This window comes from Ambystoma mexicanum, chromosome 2p, assembly GCF_040938575.1.
Source record: "Ambystoma mexicanum isolate Mex_15411 chromosome 2p, UKY_AmexF1_1, whole genome shotgun sequence".
Taxonomy (NCBI): domain Eukaryota; kingdom Metazoa; phylum Chordata; class Amphibia; order Caudata; family Ambystomatidae; genus Ambystoma; species Ambystoma mexicanum.
Genome location: NC_090923.1, coordinates 231286786 through 231306652, shown reverse-complemented (window position 1 = coordinate 231306652; position 19867 = coordinate 231286786).

Below are 19867 nucleotides of genomic sequence, written 5' to 3'. Positions count from 1 at the left end.
AGGTAGCGATAACACAACAACCCCAAGCACAACAAACACAACTGGGTAGGGTGACGGTCCTGGGACACAACCCTTACACAGGAAATGGTCAATCGTTGTACCCTCAATAGGACAGCCCACAGACGACCTTGGTGTGTCCCATCCTGTCAGTAACACCTAATAGTGCGGAGGAACCACACATAGAGGTAACGATAGGTGACAAAAAATTATCATTCCTTGTTGACACCGGGGCGACCCGGTCTTGCATAAGGGAAGGTAAATTTAAGATGTCGGGCGAAGCCATGAACACCCAAGGATTCTCTGGGGCTAGTGGGTTGGTTCCCTTTACTGATAACATTCCCTTATCTATAGGAGATTATGACATGTTAGTCCCACTTTTATATTATAGTGCCTCACCAGTAAATATACTGGGGAGAGACATCATGAACAGGTTGAATATGACGATCTCCTTTACGGAGGACGGCATAATTTGCTCTACTCCAGGAATTAACATGCTCACAGCACGACAGATTATGCAAGCATACTGCGGACAGACAGCGATTAGGGCTGAGCCAGTAGATGGCAAACTATTCCAGTACGGGACAGACATGGCGTTTACATGGATGCCAGGGATAGAGGGAAAGATCTGGAGGAGGCCAGCAGCCTATTTGTTCAGACCAGAAACACCAGCCAATGAACCAGAAGGAAAGGTGGTTCCAGTGGACATTGAGAGCATTATAGCAACAGCTGATTACATTGTGGTACATGCCCAAGACAGAGAAGGAAGAGCATGGAGGGCAGTGATAGCACTAGCAGAAGGATGTAGACTCACCCAGGTGTCAGATGAGGAGCTGTTCTCAGAAGAAAAGGAGGAAGGTGAAATGGTGTTTATGATGAGTGTGGAAATATGGCTAAGAGTGGCGTACAAACAAGTGGCACAGAAAATTGCAATGGCACTTGAGGCACCCACATCCACCCCAGTTCCCTTCTTTGAGGAGGATATGACAAAAGTACCCACATCATTATGGACTACTAGCCCCTATGACGTGGGGTGCATAAAAAGTATAGGGGGAGTAAGGATAAAATTGAAAAAAGGTGCAATACTCCCCAGAGTGAAACAGTACCAACTATCAAAAGAGGCAGATGAGGGCATATATGAAACCATAACGGCCCTTATAAATAATGGCATATTGGTCCCCTCAGAATCACCATGTAACACGGCTGTATACCCAGTACGCAAGGCTAGAGGGGGATCTTGGCGCTTCATACAGGATCTCAGGCCCTTGAACAACATAGTAGAAGCAGAATACCCCATAGCCGCAAACCCGGCCACAATATTGTGTGGAATTCCAGCAGAAGCATCACGATTTACAGTGATCGACCTTAAAAAGGCTTTTTTCTCAATACCATTGCACCCAGACTCACAAGATCTGACAAGCTTTACTTACAGAAACACAAAGTGGAAACACACCAGATTGACACAAGGGTACTGCGAATCACCCTCAATCTTCAACAGAGTAATACAGATGGATTTGGGTAACATTGAAGTGGAAAGCACAGTGTTGCAGTATGTCGAGGACATAATAATTTGCAGTACAAACGAAAGAACATGCAGAGAGGACTCATTAAAGATGCTGACAATATTGGCTGAAAAAGGTTACAAGGTAGAAATGGAAAAGTTACAGTACTGTCAAGAACAGGTACTTTACATTGGTCAGCTCATATCCCAATATGGAAGAAAGATTGCACCACAAAGAGCACAGGCCATTTCAAAAACGCCAGTGCCACAAACAGTGAGGGAACTGCAGCAGTTCCTGGTCTGTGCAACTACTGTAGAGCATGGATATTTGATTACAGCTCATACATAGGTCCCCTGCTTGAGGCGTTAAACGAAGCTAATAAAGGGGAGAAAAAGTTGGGGTGGACATTGGAAATGAAAGAGGCTTTTCATGAACTGAAAGATGCGATATCAACTGCTCCGGTACTGGCAACCCCAGACTATGAGCGACAATTCTTTATATTTTCACATTGCGACTCAGCAGTAATGAAAGCAGTGTTGGCTCAAAAAACAAGCATGGGCTACAAACCAGTAGCATTTTACAGCGGCCACTTAGATCCTGTGATGTTAGGTCATTTCCCTTGCGAACAAGGTCTCGCTGCAGCTGCTTTTGCGGTAGAGAAAGCATCAGCAATCACCATGGGGTGCCCAACTACACTGTTTGTGGAACATGCACTATTTGCAATATTGAATAAACCTAAGTCCTCCCTAACCGCGCAAAGGGCATCAGGTTATGAGATCATCTTATCCAGAGCTGAACTATCAATTGTTAGATGTAGCACGGTCAACCCTGCAAGGTTCCTAGCAGAAGTAATTGAGGAAGGAGATTATGCACACGATTGTACGCAAATCACTGAAATGTACTCATGTACTAGAAAGATTGAAGAGAACGCACTAGAGGGAGGTGAGCTCCTGTTCATTGATGGGTCATCAACTATCGACCAAAGGGATGGTATAAGGAGGACTGGGGCAGCAGTGGTAAAAATGATGGAGGTACCGGTGTGTGTGGCAATGAAATGTGTACAACTACCACAGCATTATTCCGCTCAAGCAGCAGAATTAATTGCACTAATCTTGGCGTTGAAGGAAAGCTTTGACAAACGAGTGACCATATATTCCGACAGCGCCTTTGTTACGTCCACTGTCCACTCAGGGCTGTCAAAATGGAGAAGAAGAGGGTTTAGGAGAGCTGATGGCACTCCAGTGCAACATGCCCTCCTATTGGCTGAACTAATTGACGCAATAAATGACCCCCAAGAATTAGCTTTGGTCAAATGCACCGCACACACCAATGGTGAAGACCACATTTCAAAAGGGAATGCAGCAGCAGACGCACATGCGAAGTATGCTGCATATTTTGGTGAGATATGGAACCCCCCAGAGTCAAAGAGAGGGAGGGGAATGGCTAAGGAGATGTTGATAAGAGAAGGGTACACCCATCTCCCAGCCACACAGATAATGGAGCTACAAGCGGCTGCACCAATGGCAGAAAAAGAAATATGGGTAAAATGAGGATGCACAATGTCACCAACTGACGCACTATGGCGCCAGGGTGACACTGGAAAGATTGTAATACCACTGGCACTATTGAACACCGCCCTGAGCCAACTACACCACCCAGCCCACACAGGCAAGGAAGTAATTGCAGCACGAATTAGGGAAGACTGGTTCTGCCCCGAGTTAAATTCTCATGTGTCAAATTTTATCAGCAATTGTCTCACATGTCAACAATTTACAGCTGGTCACACTCTGAAGGTGATAAGAGGTACTATACCCCGGCCAGAGGGACCCTTCCGACATCTCCATATTGACTATGTTGATATGATCAACGTATGTCAAGGAAATAGGTATATGATAGTAGTAGTATTCCCATTCTCGAGGTGGATTGAAGCAGGGCCCTGTTCACACCCAGATGCATTCAGAGCAGCTAAATTCCTAGTGAGGGAGGTCTTCCCCAGGTGGGGAGTGTGCAAGGTACTACGGTCAGATAATGGCCCACATTTTGCAAACGAAATGTTCCAGCACATCACATCCTTACTGAACATCAAGCATAAATTTGCATGTGCATACCACCCACAGGCCAACGGTATATGTGAACGCCTGAATGGCCTATTAAAGGAGGCAATTGCAAAAATACAGCAAACAACAAAGAAGAGTTGGTTGTATTGCCTTCCACTAGCCCTATTTGAGCTAAGGAATAGACCAGGTTCCGACCACCACCTCACCCCTCACGAGGTGGTTACCGGGCGTCAAATGCACCTTCCCCTAACGCCAACATCAAGAGCATTTACCGACCACGAGAGTACTGCAAATGTCCTTGGTGATGAAATGTACCAATATGTGTCTTCTTTGATTACTAGTGTAGTGTTTGTGTCTCAACAGCTCGAGCGCACGCGGGGCGGGTCTAACAGCGATCAACAAGAAGACGCGGATAAAGAATTGGAAAAGGAAAGACTGTGCAAAGTTGCTAAAGGTGACCACGTACTACTTCGCAATTTCAACAGAAAGTGGAACAGCCCACGCTTCACTGGCCCCCATCTGGTAGAGGAGGTATCAACGAGAGCAGTAAAGCTACAGGACAAAGGTGCCTGGAACCACCTACACGACGTAAAGATCTACAAACTGCAGACCCACCCCAGCGCCACCGACAGGGCCACTGGAAGAACAACAACAGCGTCACCAACGGAGGAAGAGACTTCTACCACAACTAACGGCCTAAGTGTCCCCATACCCTGCCACCCCTCAGATTCCCCAGAGACAACTACTAGAAAAGAAAGGGGTGATCCCCATACCGCCCAACCCATGGTTACACGATTAAAGAGTAAAGAGACTTCCGCCAGTTGAGCCTCAAACCCTCTGCCCATTGACCCCCTACCCACTGCAGTAATAGCTGAACTGAAGGACATTGTCTTGCACATATACACATGTAAACACCTGAATGTTCTCTTTCTTTTCTCTCGCACATGCAGGTACAGCGTATTATTGTACTACTAAGAAAGTAGATAACTAACAAATTCACTGCCCAGGAGTAGATGGTACCCTCAGACGATAATTACCCGGAAGAATTGTCACACCAATTTGTATATGGAATAAAAAGGCCAACGTACCTGAAAAGAAGGAGGGTACGTGTCTACCACACAGCATTCCTCTTGGCCATAGAACATTTACTGCCCCACTTCCAACCATACTTGCCTGCCCTAAGAGATAGATCGCTTAGATTGGCGTGGGAACAGCTCTTCGCCTGGGCACTGAATGACTACTTGATAGGGAGAGCTTAAAAACGACAACTAACACTAATAACAAGCATATTAAGAATTTTCAGGTGGGCAACTGTAACGTCGCAAGAATAAGCTGCCGGACTGCAGCAAGGTAAGAGCAAAATGCTGGTGAAATTAGCATCTGTAATAAAATTGATAGGGATTTTAATGACCACCGGGTTCTTGGCTGCCTCTGCATGGCAGTACAGCTATGCTATCAATATTATTGCTGTACCCAAACCTAATACACCCCCACCCCCAGCTGCAACAGGTGTTACGTCAGGTGGTACTAGTAAAATCCCACACAAGGAAAATAGAGTTAAACGCAGCACATACTCAGATAATAAAGGTATTGACAACTACATACAAGATTCAGCACACATCTCAAACAACATATGGTACCAACACATGACCCACATAGGTAAGCAGACAACAGAAGACAGCTGCTATGTTTGCTCATTAATCCCATACGCCATGAGCGCTTCTCGAACATTTGTTGCCACGGAGATAGATGAAAAAATAGCACAATGTATAATATACCTGCCACTGTTCCAGACGAAAGGAAGATTTCAAGGGACAGTGGTGCAACTGGTGTGGAAAACACGAGACACATATCCATATGAAAACAACTTCCTCAAGACTTATTTGAGTTACCACAAGAGCAGTTTACATGCTGAAGGATTCAGATACATAACAAGTGGTCCTGAAAAAAGGAGAAACAAAGAAAGTAACACTACAGTACCTACCATGTGATTGTTACGCCACTGAAGTCCCTGGTAAAAACGGATGTTGGGAAAGACCACTAGTGATAATAACAGGGAAGGTGTACATGAACAACAAATGGGACATAGGAGTGGTTGGCAGCAACATGGTAACAAGAGAAAATATTTCAACTATTGATGGACACAACCATAGATGTTGGATGGCTTGGGTCAAGTACGTACCCGTGCTCACATGGATGGAGAAGGATGAAGACCCAATAACAATACTGCCGCTAACTGCGCCTAAGGTATGCTACCAACATAAAGGGAAGGTGGACGTAGGATACAACACCAACTGTGCAAGCGTGATGGAGTTACCTGAGGGGGGAGCAGGAACAGCAGTAGTAATGGACCATTACTGGGCCTGTGGAGAAAAAGCATACCACACACTGCCCCCTCTGTGGAATGGTATATGCACAATGGTGCACGTCAATGTACCATCACTAGTGGTACCCCAGAAACATGTCAATGTGGCGAACTTCCCCAAAATGGATGAAGGGACCAAGAAGAAGAAGAGATCTGTACAACCTCAGAAGGGGCCAGAGAGCAAAACCAACGGCAATAATACTGTCCTGAATAGAAAGAAAAGACAAGGAGAACCTCTGACAGGAAATTACCTATGGGGAAGGTCGGAAACAGCACTCACTTCAATTCCACCAGACCACAGACTATTCAGCAGAGCAGCAATGTTCTTCTCCTCAATAATACATCCAGGACTACAGGCTTACGCAAACGCAAAATGGCTCCAGATAACTCGATGGGAACTAATGATGACTATTAATTCTACAGTAAATGGATTCAACGCAATAAAAGAGGAACTGCGAGCTGTGAGGATGGTAGCACTTCAGAACAGATATGTACTGGACCTCCTCACAGCAATGGAAGGAGGAGTTTGCGCTAAGATAGGACAATCATGCTGCACATTCATCCCTGCCAACGATGCTGACAATGGTACACTGACAGAAGCAGTTTTACAATTGGCCCAGATGCACTCAAAAATGATGGATGAAAGTAAAGGTGTGAAAAAGGATGAGAGCTGGTTTTCAATATTATGGTCATGGATGCCATCTTGGCTGTCAGATGGACTGAAGATTATAGTTGGATATACTATTTTGGCTGGAGCTACACTGATCATAATAAGATTTTGGAAGGCCCAGAAGGCACGCACCACAGACGAGATGATCGAAATGGTTGGTATGCACCTCTTGATACCAACAGATGACGGCCAACACACAGGCACAATCATAAAAGAGAGAGAGAAGTTGCGCAACCAGATCATCACCAACCACCTGGACCCACCATCTGTGAAGCTCAAAAACCCAAGAAACCCAAGGAGCTACATAGGGAAATGGGTATACTGCACTCCTGGAGGAACCTGTGCATATATGTATTGGTCATTTGAAGACCATGTTAACCACTATGGACATTTGGGAGGAATAACTAAAATATGGAGAGTGAGAGGAGATAAAGAAAAGGATATGTTTGTGGTCGACAAGTCGACCAGAGGGGGGACTGAAGTGGGAGAATGGAAGAACAGGCTCCCGCCCTTCCCCTCTCGCGCTTGGCCTAGAGGATCACGGCCTAGACACCCGCCACGAGAGGAGTTTGTCTATCTACCAGACGACCAAATACCCTGGTACAGGAACATACGGATGTGCCCACCTACCTGCCCAGCAGCCCGCCCTGCCCATGCCGACACCTGCGGCATGGATCAACTCGACTAAACCTACACGTCGTTAGAGATGCCATGACGACCTAGCCAACGGTCAGCACACCTGTGCAAACATGCACACCGGACACTCCCACACCAATCCACACGAAGAACATACTCAGTGCTATGACGTAGGCGACAGACATACCCACGGACGTGCATCTTTATTATTTTCCACATAGGCTCTCAAAATGCAGAAACGCAAGACGCATAATGAACTTATCCAAAAAGGCTTGCTCACGCTTCTTCTAAGAACCATGTACCATAATGAAGAATATAACGGAGACACGATACTGGGGATAGAGCAATATGATTCCGTAACCTAAAGCGCTCTGCATCAAACGGTTCCACCTATGCACCAGACCCAAGTAGGCCGCAAGCAAAAGCTTCCATGAACATTGAATGAGCAAGAGCTCGGTTGCTGACCCTGCAGAATGAGCCCGGCGAAAGCACACAGCCAAGGACACGATGTTGCAATCTCGCACGCCGCAAGCCGACGCCAAGGTCGCACCTGCAAGATAAACCAGGCACACAGTGGGAAAAACAATATTAATTGTGCTGAATTCTGCCTCAAACACGGTCCCACCTCATGTGACAAAGCCAAACCTGACAGGATGCCAAGCCCAGGAGGAAGGAGACGCCTGAATCCTACGTTTCAAGACACAGGCAGATACAATTAAAAGACTCATTGGACATCTGCAGCAGTGGGAGTAGTCAACCTCCCCACATATGAATAAATCCTCACATTGTTTACACCTACCCATAGTAAAACATTGTTGCAAATGACAGGTGCACCGCGAGCTGGGAACAGCGATAGTCCCAGACTGGGAGGCTCGCGAGCGGACCAATTAGAACATGGGGCTCTTATCACTGACGCCATTAACATTGACCAATCCTCAGAGGTCTTCATGTAACAATTTTCATGTATCAAATTGAAGGGACAGCCCAAGTATATCACCTGACTAACCCTCAACCACTAACACCGTTCTCTATATGCATGCTATACTAACCCTACCACTCGAGTAACCAATCCAGAGTGGAAATAGGTTTTTTGCTAAACTTTCTAAGGTGACGCAAGTAGCGCGTCATACTAAGGTAAAAAGGGCCTGCGAGCCCCACAATTGTGTGTGTGTCAGGACGGACGCGTACAATCCTTGACCCATCCCTGCCGTTTTGTCTAATAAACAGCAGAATCACCTTGCTTCTTGCGTGTGTCTCATACTCTATCTCTTTTGGGATATACGGGAGGAGTTGGGGCCTCCCTGCCCGGAGGTCTACGGACGGCCCGGCCGACCCCGGCAGAATTTCCCCCCGACAAGGTTATCCATTATGTGGAAGAAATGCCATGAAATGTGAACTGCACTGGCTAAGGGGCAGGAGCCTGTGTTATGTGTGGGGTTTGTGGTACGTGGATAGATGTTTGTATGCATGATTGTACTGTGCTGCAGTAGTTGTGAGCAGAGTCTACAATATTGAGTGCATGGCTGGAGCCCGTACACTGTACGGGGTGCAGTGAAGTGTGTAGGGCGTAGGCACAAGCCGCATAGGCTAATATGGGAGTACATTGTAAATTGTGGCATTGCTATGTGGATTGCAGAAATATGGGCACACATTGCACTGTGGACATTACAGAGAGGTATGATACCAATAATTTCATACTTACTGTTTGGATTGTGGAGGGCATGTGCTGTTTTTTGTGTATGGGATGTGAAATGTAATAATCGTTGCTGCATTATCTGTGGGAAAACAGAACATAACATGGTAGAGCAGGTATTTCGTTAATTGGCAGTCCACTACATTGCATATATTTATTTACTTTGTGGACCCTCATAACTAGTACTTCATAACTACTATGCTTTGAACAAGTGTACTGTGCAATGGGCCTCATTACAACCTTGGTGCTAAGTGCAACAACTTTACCACCATGGTGTAAACTCCGTTTACACCATGGTGGATGGCGGATTTACCGCCCCATTCCAAGGTGAGTGGGGGGGATTTACCGCCCCACTCACCTTGGAATGGGGCGGTAAATCCGCATTTCCCATTTTCCCTTCCCCATTCCCATTTTTGCCCCATAGGGCATAATGGGAGTGGGGAAGGCGCTAATTACGCCGCCGTAAATTACGGCGGCGTAATTAGCACCATGGCAGGTTAGCACCATGGATTTTAACGCCTGCTAAAAGCAGGCGTTAAAATCAGAATCAGGCGTTAAGGGTTAACGGTGGCGTTGACCCTTAACGCCTGAGTTGTAATGAGGCCCAATGTGTGCAGTTCCTGTGTTTCTTTGCATAATCATTGGGTCTGTGGGGAAGGAAAAAAAATGCATGCTGGATTAAAAATAAACCTTTCGAATGTCTTTGCTGCTATGGTGCACAATGAATTACAGTAACGTTTGCAGTGGTTATTGCAATTTTTAAGGTGTGCTCTTGAAGTAGGAGGAATTGCAATGGTTTACGATTTCTGGTCTATACATGTTGGTAGTATGGGTGACGTTGTATAGCAGCTGGTGTTTTATAAATGTTTACCTGCTTCCTTTTTGTAGCACTGTTTCTTTATGCGTTAGGTTGCTGCTGGTGTTTTGCAAGTATTGTGCTATTGTACTGTGCTACTGCAGAATTGTGAGGGTAGTTACGTACCTGTTGGTGTACTGTAACTGTTCATACTTTGGAAGTGATTGAGGATATGTTTGTCGCACAGTGGTTGTTGAAGGTTCAGTTGGATTGTTTTAATGCTGCAAGTAACATTGTAGTATTCTGGTTGCAGTTAGATACCAGGTGGAGTATTCTAACTGTTTTTAGTGTCCCATTCCTATAGGGTACGTTTACAAGCTTGTGCATTCCTGTTCCTACTTGCACATTTGTGTACATTCTGAAGTGGTGGTGTACCATTCTGGGTTTACGTAGTGATAGTTGCACATGTATTGCGTTTGTATGAGTATTCTTAGACAGGTGGTGACTCATTTGCGTACTTGCTGGTTTCAGGGGTTACTGAGGATAGTTTTGATCCCTCATACTTAATATTTTGACTTTTACGTATCACGTGCAAAATACTGCTACTGTCATTTCTGTACAAGTACTGTTTCTCTGAGTGCGCTCATTGGGATTATTAGGGATAAAATTGTCCAACACACACTTTAATGCATTTATTGAATACTTGCTGTATGCTAAGGTGCTTTAGGTCCACTGTGTGGAAGGTAATTCTTTTTTTGTGCAATTCCAAAGGTTCTGGTGGGTTCTGGGTAGTAAGGTATAGCAGGTTTGTACATCAATGACTACATTTTGGCTTCAAGAATATTAAGTAGGCATTTGCAAGATTTGCAGGTAATCTCTGCTTTGGAATGATGGAAGTATCATTGCATTCCCACCATGATTGCGGTATAGTGGCCTGAACTGGTTGTGTCACCTGTGTGCTAGATTATGGCTACTGTTGTGAAGGTTTTCTTGCCAAGTGATACCTGCCCATGTTAGGTTGCAGTTGTCTTTGGTTCCATCTACATTGGATTTGAAGAGCATTACAATTATATATTGACTATGTGAGTGTATATGTAGCGTGGAACGATTAACAGAATTGCACGATGTACACAATATGCTATGGTTTGCATTTTTCACCAGTTGATGAAATGGAATGGGGTCACAGTTAGGTATTGAAACATACACAAAGCATTTGTTAGGGACTTGTTCCTGAATGACATGGTTTCAGAGACTTCATGTATGTTGCCACATGTAGGAAATCTGAAAGATTTCATTTATGAGTATGTTTTTCCTTTCCAGTATTTGTAGTTAGTACATTAGAAATTCCTGTAGATCTTCTTGTCTGTTTAATGTGAATTTCACCATTCCAGCACTGTAGTCCAATTCTTGCTTTAGTCCAGAGACACTGTAAATGTTGTTAACATTACTTACTGCATTTCTGTGAAGGACAAGCATTTGTAAACACAACTGGTCTGCGCTATTTAAATAAATGTTTTCAACAATTTCTGAGATTTGGAATAAAACATTCAGTGTTACATTTGCAAAGCAAGTAACACCTGTTGTATTAGAAAATTTGACTGGACCAGGTACTTCGGTGTCTGAGTACTTTGATGGAAGGGCACATGGTTTGTTTGAAGAGGCACTTTTTTGTGTGTGGAGTTGGGTATGTCTTGTCTTTTTTACTCCTTTTGTCTGTGCATTTGGTAGGTGATGGAGTATGAGCTGATTTCAGTTTCTTTGGTGGTACTGTTGCCAACTCATTTAGAACTTCTGATTGAATGAGCTTTCTTTTGAAACTTTAGGGTTTCTGAGGAACAGGGTACATTTTCAGATGGGGTGTGTACAGTGCACGTAGTCTATTGTACTCTATAATGCAAGGAATGTCTGCGCTTACTGAAGTTGCATAAGAATTCACTAGATAGTCCTTCCAGTGTACATAGCCGTGACAGTGCTATGTAACTCATGCCTTCGTTAAAGACCGTGCTGCCAATGTCAATCAATGCTTGATCTAAGGTTAGACCTTGCGATTTATGAATAGTTACTGGATGTTGACAAACTGAATGTTGTTGTCCCGTGGGTATGTCTGGAAGCCAACAACTGTACCAAGTGCTCCATTAACTAAACCTTGCTCTACGTCAAGGTTACGCTTTAGCATTACTCTACAGTTCACACATAATGTTAAAATATTCTCCAAACCAGCTGTTTTCTAAGGTATTTAGTCATGCTATGGCTTGTTGCCACATAGGTATTGTCATACCATGTACGTCCAGTTTGTCTATGTAGTGAATTTCCACTAGTGGTTGTTTTTCTTTTTCAGCATTGTTGCATTGAATTGTGCACAGCTTGCTAGAGTTGGCATTAAGGACATACACGTGACATTTTTGTGAGCTAATTGTTCCATGACATCAGTAGCACATGTGTTACACCCGTACAGCTCATGGATGCGTCTAGTATTGAGGGTAGACTGCGCCTCCTTTGATAGTACACCAATCTGTAGGTTTTTTAAATGTTGGCGTAGGTGAGGTCTGCAGACTGACGCATGTTTTGAGTTAGTTCTCTGTATTAGAAATGTTGCCAGAGATTTACATTCCCGATGCTTCCAAGACTTTTACAGCACACTTTGTGTCCTAAGGTTTTGAAGATAGATCACCTTCCACTGGTGTTAATTGAAGGAGATCTCCGCAAACAATTACATGTTTTCCTCCAAACAGTTCTTTGTAGTCTGTTTTGAGGACCTCTTACAATCTGAGGTGAATCAAAGCTAACATTAGGTTAGAAACCATGCTTAGTTAATCTATTAGGAGAAATTTTATCTGGTTCAAAACTCTGCGTAGCTCCATAGCAGCTTCTGCTGAAAGTTTATAGTACCTAATTTGTTTTGGTGTTTGTCATGATTCCTGACCCTCATGTCCCCAGCCCTCCAAGATGTCAGGCTGGAGCCAGGCCACGATCACCTACATGGCCCTGAAGGGCCTCGCCATCCCTCCAAAGACCCACTTGGAGTCAGACTTGGCGCTTGTGGCACCAGACTCACTCACTCCCATGGGATAACATTGGGGATTGGACTTGTGGTGCATTGATGGGGACAAGATGGATTCCCCCACATATTTTGGTTCCCAGAACTGCATGTGCAGTCTAGTCTTTTGGGTGTGGTTCAGCCCAGAGACACCTGGGATACCCAGAGACTATTTAAGCCACGCCCAGGCTGAGAAACATGCTTTGTGTTTTCTGCACCTGCAGCGTGACACTCACCGTGTTCGAATCGGTCTCCAGTAGGCCTGCATCTTTCTTCTGAGCTCAGCTCCTGCAAGAACAAGAACACCGTTAGGAACAGCCTTACCTTGCGGTGCCCATCATTCATCGCTCCTTCTGTTCTGCGGGCATCTTCGGCGGTGTCATTCCTATCCCGGCACGCCGCTTCCTAAGGAAAAGGGAAAAGAACAGAAAAAAGGCATTAGTAAGCATTCAGCAAATCCTCGCTTATTTTTAAAGACTGTACAAGCTTCAAACGCTTACCTGAATCCCAGCCGCTCTGGGGGAACTCTGTCTCCAGAACTTCTCATCCATCTGCAAGAGGGAAAAGACACTCCAGGTTAGCGTGGAAACATCTAGAGGAGCCACATACCGTGCTTACTCACCTCATTTCTTCTTCATAACCGGCATCCACGCTGAAAATGTAGCGGCACCTAAAAGACACAGAAAAAGAACTCAGTTCAATACAAATATGAAGGGTCACATTGCGCATCGCGCTCTCACTCACCTTCAGCGCTACTCATCTCAGCAGCACGTCACCATCCCCGGAGGCCGGCCATCATCTAAGAAAGGAAAGGAACGAAGTTAGAGAACTGTTCAAAAGACTCATTATACTTACCTCTCGGACTCTTGCCAGTGAAGTAACTAGGCAGCAACGAGCCCGCATCAATTAATGCGCCCCTGTGCTGAAAGCCGGATGGAGAGCACACTTTACAAGAAAACAAGGTGAGTTGTGGATCAAAGGGAAGGGTTGGACCCTGGGGAGAAGGGGTTCAAGCACACAGAGACAATAGGGAGTTAAACTCTACCAATCCTGTGTTTCAGGCCCAGTCTCCAGTCGAGTAGACTCCAGGGAAGGTTCGAGGTCGTAAGAGGTCAGAACAGGCTGAGTGACGTCCCCATGGATTCCAGGTGGGCGTTACAGTGTTCTACTTGAAGGAGAAGCAATCACTCTACCTATGTTGTAGGCGGTTACAAAAGTTTAAAGGTTGTTGTTTGTTAATTGTGGGAGATATTTACTGATAATTTGTATTAAGAATGTTTTCCCTGGGGGCGTGGCCAGCGGGCTAAGCATGGAGACGTGATCTCTCTGTGCTCCCGGGCCGCCAGCGGAATCCCTCAAAATCCTGGGGAAAAAGAATGTGAAGGTGAACACAAATAACACGAATCAAGAGCACGTATCTCCGGCTACAGATTGATGAAGTTTGAGGGTGAACCGGTGGTGAGATCCGGATTAATTTGCTGGAGAAACCACAGCGACCGACTCCCAAGCGAACCTAAGATGGCCCCCGGGCGCCAAGGAAGTGGAAAAGCCACGCAGACGAGCAACGGCTGAGGCGGGAGCTGAAGAAGTGAGACAAAGGCACCCCGAGGTTCGGCAAGAGTAGAAACACACTGCCGAGATGGCCATCGGACGCCAAGAGGAGGTGCTTCCCCACATCCTGACATCCCCGAGGCAGACGGAGCGAAGAAGAGGCTCCGGTGCTCTGGCGTAGGACTAAACAACCCTGGGAAGCAGACAGGCGCGCACACTCCGGCTCCTCCACTGCACTCCGCACCCGAGGTTCCAAGCGAGAAGTGCGGCCCCGGAAAGTAGGACGCATCACGATCTCCCAAACCCTGAGCCAGGCAAGACACAAGCAGTCGTGGGCGCTCGGTATAACGTTGAGCGCCCGCTGACCATCAAAAGACCGCTGCAGCCGAGAGGCACCCGACGGGGTAGCAGCGAGCCGGTAAGGAGACGGGGAGGCGGGGTACAAGCATCGATCACCGAACCAGGTGAAAAAAAACAACCGACAGGAGAGAAAAAGGAACCCCCTCTATCTACCTACGCTGGCACAGCCTGTTGTGTACGTGATACACATAATGCGCATGCGCGGCCCTCGAGCCGGCGCATGAGCAGCTGTTGAATAAAGGCGGCGCCCGGCGGCAGTTGGAGCCGGAGCGCCGGAGCAATCGGACGTCTCCATTGTGGGTTCTTGCGCGGCGCAGCAGCGCGCAGGGCCCAGATACCGGGGGGGCACGCACTCCACCACCGTGTGCCCTCCGATCATCACACTGGCGACGAGGAGGAGCCACAGCCCACTCCCGTGCCCGGCAGCAACGGAGTGATTAGGTCCGCCGTGTTACGGACCGACGGAGCACCGGCGGCCATTTTCTTTACCCGGCCCCGTCACATGTGGCGACCGTGGTTGCGGCCCATCAGGGTGCTCGTGCGCCACTCGCCAACGGCGTCGGAAGAACAGATTTACAATTTTTGGAACGCCCACAGTCTTGCTGGCGCAAGACTGTGGCAACTAAGAAGAAAGAAGGGGATTTCGCTCCCAACACTACCGCAGACCCGAGACCGCCACCCGTGAGTACCCAGCACCAAAATGGGTGACGGCGCTGACGATGAGGGTGCTGCAGCCCCGATCCCCCGCAGAGCCCGCAGCTCCCTAGCCCCCATGCCGGAATTCGATGCCACTGGGCCCCCTTCCAAGCTAGGCCCGAAGTGGCTATTGTGGGTCAAAAGGCTGGACATGTTCTTTAGGGCAGCTGGGGTTGACGATGATGACGAAAAGATTGCAACCATGATCTACTCGGCAGGCGCAGAAGTTCACAAGATCTACGACTCCCTGGTCATCCCCGTGGTCACGTACGACGCGGTCAAGCAGGCACTCAAAGACCACTTCTTACCCATGGCCAATGTGGATTTTGACAGGTTTGTCATGGGCGCTGAGAAACAATTGGACGATGAACCCCTAGACAAATTCTGCGCCCGCCTGAGACACCTGGCGACCTCTTGCAGATGGGCCGACGAAGAGGAAATGGTCCGCAACCAACTACTGCAGGGGTGCAGCTCCGGAAAACTTCGGAGGCAAGTGTTGAGGGAGCCTGGCCTGACCCTCCAGCAGATTCTGGACCTGGGCAGGGCACATGAGCTAGCAGAGGCCAGAGGCGCGAAAATGGACGCTGCCTCGCGACCAGGACACAACGAAGACGCGTTTGCAGTAGGACGGTCGGCGGCGAGTAGGTCGAGATGGGCGCCGAGAAGGCCTGACACCGCATCCACTCCAAGCAACGCCCCATCGTGCTCGAACTGTGGGTACGACCTCCCACACAGCGGTGACTGCCCGGCGAAGTCGAGAACATGCGCCCGATGCGGAACGCCGGGTCACTTTGCCAGAACATGCCGTGCGGCTGTCCCTGTTCCAACAGCGAGAGGACCAGAGAGAGTGGGGCGAGGCGGTACTCGCAGAGTGAGAGGCATCTCCTCAATTGATCAAGGCCTGCAAGACCTAGACCTCGCGGAGGAAGAAGAGGAGGAGGAGGAAGAAGTCTTCTTCATCTCCAGCATCGCGAACAGTTCTAGCTGGAAGCGCCAACCCAAGTGCACCGTCAACATCAAGGGCACTCCCACCCCCATTCTTATCGACACCGGAGCGTCAGTCTGCGTGCTAGCCACCAAACACTACGTAGCCCTGCCGGGCCCACCAGAACTGTCAACATCAACGGCTAGGATATATGCATTCGGTGGAGACACCCCCTTACCCATCCAGGGTGCATTTATCGCCCCAGTATCTCATGGACAGAACTCCATCAAGGCAAGATTCTTCGTCACCGACGTCAGCCCCCATTCTCTGCTGAGCTGTGCTGCGTCAGAAGCGCTCGACATTGTCCATTTCACATTTGGGGTATACCACGCAGATCTGAAAAGCATGCTACACAAGTTCGAGAGTCTCTTCAAGGGTATCGGCAAACTGAACGCCGACCCTATTCGCTTGCACATCGACAAATCCGTAAGACCGACAGCCCTCAAACACCGCCGAATTCCACTTCACCTGAGGGCACAAGTGGAGGTAGAATTGCGACAGCTAATGGACCGAGACATCATCGAACGGGTAGAAGGACCCACCCCTTGGGTTTCACCCATCGTAGTAGCCCCGAAGCCGAAACAACCAGGGGCTGTGCGCATCTGCGTGGACATGAGACTCCCAAATGCCGCCATCAAAAGAGAGCGCCACCTCACGCCCACCCTGGATGATATCGTCGGTGAACTCCAAGGCGCCAAGGTCTTCTCCAAACTGGACCTCAGATCCGGCTACCATCAACTGGAACTACACCCCGAGTCGAGGTACATTACTGCGTTCACAACGCACAAAGGATTGTACCAATACAAGAGACTTAACTTCGGGATCTCATCCGCGGCCGAGGTCTTCCAGAACGCCATAAGAGGAGCGCTGTCCGGCCTGAGGGGAGTCATCAACATGTCCGACGACATTTTAGTCTTCGCCAAGTCGGAGAGCGAACACCTTAAAAGGCTGGAACGCACGTTCGAGAGGCTCCAGGCAGTAGGTCTAACACTGCACCAAGAAAAGTGCGAGTTCCTTAAAGATCGGCTGGAATTCTTCGGGTTTACCTTTCACGCGAACGGCATTTCACCTGATCCCGGCAAAGTAAAAGACATTAGAGATGCACCTCCACCCACATCTCCAGCAGAAGTTCGGAGCTTCTTGGGGATGGTCAATTATTGCGGTCGATTCATCAAAGACCTGGCCTCCCTATCAGAACCACTGAGAGCACTTACCAGGAATGACGTACCGTGGCAATGGACAGCGACGGAACAAAGATCATTCAATGCCATCAAAGAGGCCCTGTCAGAGCAGGAGACAATGGCCTACTTCCACCCCAGCCGGGAATCAGAGATCGTGGTTGACGCCAGCCCTGTAGGACTTGGGGCAGTCCTCATGCAGGCCGATGAACTGGGAGCAATGAGACCCATAGCATACGCTAGCAAGGCCCTCACCGACACGGAAAGGCGCTATTCACAAATCGAGAGAGAGGCCCTTGCCATCCTATGGGGATGCAAACATTTCAGGATATACATCCTCGGCAAACCTGTCGTCGTGGTCACAGACCATAAACCCCTGATTCCCATCCTGTCCGGCACTTCTTCCAAGCCGCCTCCCCGTATCGAAAGATGGATGCTATCGCTCATCGAATACAGCGTCAGGCTGGTGTACCGCCCAGGCACCCACAACCCCGGGGACTACCTGTCCCGTCACCCAGGCACGAGGGACGCCCAGAATCCGGTGGAGTTGTCAGACGCTGGGGACGCTGTGCATCTCGTCGTTGAATCAGCCCTACCAGTGGCCCTGTCGAGGGAGAACATTGCAGATGACTTGAACTCTGATGAGGCATTCTTGCGGGTGAAAAGAGCGGTAGCCACGGGGGAATGGCGAGACGTCCTCCTGAACAACGCCCGAAGAAACCCAGAGGCGCAGAGAGACCTACAATCATTGTGGAAGGCTCGACACGAGCTCTCGGTGTCCACGGACGGCCTGCTACTGAGGGGAGACCAGATCGTGATCCCCAGGTCCCTGGTCACGAGGGTCCTCCAGCTAGCCCACACAGGACATCAAGGCATGGCTAAGATGAAGGCGCGCCTAAGGCTGAAAGTCTGGTTCCCCGATCTGGAACACCGGGTGACCGAATTCGTAAAGGCCTGCATCCCCTGCCAAGCCGCAAGTCCGGCAGAAAAGAGCCCGCCCATTCAAGCCATGACACGGAGCGACGTGCCGTGGGGTACCGTCCACGCAGACTTCGGCTCGACCGGCAGAGGCCTATACTTCTTAGTAGTGACTGACCAGTGGTCAAGGTACCCGGAGGTGGAACTCGTGGAATCCACCGCCAGCGATCACACCATCCTGGCCATGGACAAAATCTGCGCCACCCACGGCTTCCCGCTCGAGATATGCTCAGACAATGGTGCCCCGTTCCAAGGGCAGCGTTTTGCCAGGTACTGCGCAGAACGAGGCATCAAGCACCGTAAAGTGACCCCGCTGTGGCCAAGGGCTAATGGAGAGGTTGAGCGTTTCATGCGGACACTTAACAAAATTTTTCGCATCTCTGTCAATGGTGGGGAAGACCTGCGCCATAACCTGATCGAATTCCTCCGTGAGTACCGGTCCACCCCACATCAGTCCACCGGAATCGCGCCCGCCGAAGCACTGTTCAAACGTATACCCAGAGGGTTGATACCGGAAGCAGGTGAACGGCGCCCAGGGGTGATTGATGACGCACAAGTGGCAGCGGACAGGGCCGCGAGAAACGAGAAGGAGACAATGAGGCGGAAGCTGCCGGAAAAGGAGATAGCAGTAGGTGACACCGTCCTGGTCCGAAACAGGAAGCCAGAGGGGAAACTCTCAATGACTTATGAAACACACCCGATGGGAGTTACCCACGTCAAGGGATCCATGATCACGGCGGCGAATGCGCGAGGGACGGTGACCAGAAATGTGTCTTTCTTCAAACGCATAGGACCAGCAGCCTCTGAAGAAGAACCGGACCCCAGCCAAAGGCAGGCGGCAGAAGCGCCGCCGGAGAGCGTTGAGCCGCCCGGAGACCCTGAGGGGCCAGAGAACCTCGAAAGGGGCCCGCCCCGGTATCCCCGCAGGGAAGGGCGCCGCCCCCCGCAAAGGTTCCAAGACTTCATTATGGACTCAGCGACATGAGCAACAAAGTCTGTTAAGTATAAAATGTTTTGAGCCACGTTGGCCCCCATGTTTAATGTTTTGTTGTTTGAGGGGAAAAAGGAGGGATGTTGTGTACGTGATACACATAATGCGCATGCGCGGCCCTCGAGCCGGCGCATGCGCAGCTGTTGAATAAAGGCGGCGCCCGGCGGCAGTTGGAGCCGGAGCGCCGGAGCAATCGGACGTCTCCATTGTGGGCTCTTGCGCGGCGCAGCAGCGCGCAGGGCCCAGATACCGGGGGGGCACGCACTCCACCACCGTGTGCCCTCCGATCATCACACAGCCCATGAGCTAAACATCGGGCAGAGAGTTACCGCAACGAGGGAAGAGGATAAGGGAGAACATCCACAAACGCCCCAA